Below are 1,484 nucleotides of genomic sequence, written 5' to 3' on the forward strand. Positions count from 1 at the left end.
GCCTTTAAGGCATTTCTTTTCTCTTCTCTTTTCAGCAACTGAACTAGTTGTCAGCTCAAGTTACTTTCTATAAAAAAGTCCATCAAACATAGCTGCCAAGTTTTTTTAAAGGGATTTTCCATTATGCTGAATAGGCTTCCTCGCGAGAAAAGGGAAAACTTGGCAGCTATGATCAAATGTACATATCCCTACTTAATTTTCTCCAGCCCTCACCAGAAATATTGCTATCAGCTTTACTTGCGCTGAATGGCATTCTATGCAAAACTGGGAATAATTATATCAACACAAGTTCATGGGAAATAGTCTGTATCTTAAAGAGAAAAATTAAGTTGTAGTAATAACTAGCATAAACTATCTTCGTCAGTTCTGGAACATAAGTACTCATTAGTATAAGTTAGCACAGAACTGAATACCACCAGAAGTTCTGCTACAACATAACAGTAAATCTGTGTTACCATGCTAATATAATGTATGATATTCCATATAAGCATCACGTCCCAATAACTTCACTAAAACTTGATGTAGTCTGTAAAATCAACACCTAAAGTGACCAATCAAAGATAATCTAAAATCATGATTCAGCACCTTTAGTTTCTAATTGTGAAAGCTTATTCCCTTTACATATTGTTTTAAAACTTTCAATGTTAACATTTCTTTTTAAAGTATCGTTTTTCACAATACAAGTTTCCACATGCATTTTACTGTCGCTTTTTCATTATAATGCTAAAAAAACTGCACCAATGTCAGAACAGTGCAAATAATATTTAATTGTAAAAGTCATAATGGCTTGAATTCATCATTATTTAAGAACACTGTCAAGATTCTGGTACTTATTACTCACCATTGCTTTACAAACTATACAGACCACTTCCAGTCAATTTTAACATGCACCCCCACAACCCAACAATTTTTACAGCTGAAATTGAGGACTATCTGACCTCAATTTTATCTTGCATATTGTCAAATTTCATTTTGCATTTGCATTGACTGAGTACACAATTCTGAAAAACACCAATTTTTTAATTTCCCTTCTTCCCCAAGCCAAAATTAGTGATGCCTGAAAGCCTACAAGAAGTTTGTTTTCCAGCAATGGGAGAAATGTGGAAGATTTAGTCAGAAGGTTTCTCCCTCTTCCTACACCTCCATTAGATATCAGATCAAATTTGGCATAAACACCTTGACAGTGTTCTTCATAAGACTATGACAGTAAAGATGCCAGTTGGCACAACAGCCTCATTGAAGGGAGCATTTAAACCTCCTTGGCACTGGGACTGCCAGCACCAAGGATTACAATATAATCAAAGTTGTATTTAAGGCTACATTTAGCAAACCTACGTTCCATAAGCCTCATCCTATCAAATTTAAGATTTCAGAAGCTGATGCAACACTCATGTTTCTTACTCAAATATGGAAAGTAGAACTTTACCATGGGCAGTATATGAAACTGTGGCAGCAGGTGTCGCATTAAGCAGTGACTTTTTACC

At 35.1% G+C, this 1,484-nt stretch overlaps 1 protein-coding gene across 4 annotated transcripts in view; it reads right to left on the minus strand.

The window, feature by feature from the left end:
- Positions 1-743: 743 nt before the first annotated feature.
- SYNCRIP (synaptotagmin binding cytoplasmic RNA interacting protein) overlaps positions 744-1,484 on the minus strand; it is a 20,844-nt gene continuing 20,103 nt past the window's right edge. For all 4 annotated transcript variants that reach the window (XM_088665963.1, XM_088665959.1, XM_035109448.3 and 1 more), the window contains one exon: positions 744-1,484. This exon is cut by the window's right edge and continues 1,909 nt beyond it. The gene's annotated coding sequence lies outside the window, so the exon portion shown is untranslated.

Source organism: Zootoca vivipara, chromosome 3, assembly GCF_965207765.1.
Source record: "Zootoca vivipara chromosome 3, rZooViv2.hap1.1, whole genome shotgun sequence".
NCBI classification, from domain to species: Eukaryota; Metazoa; Chordata; class Lepidosauria; order Squamata; family Lacertidae; genus Zootoca; species Zootoca vivipara.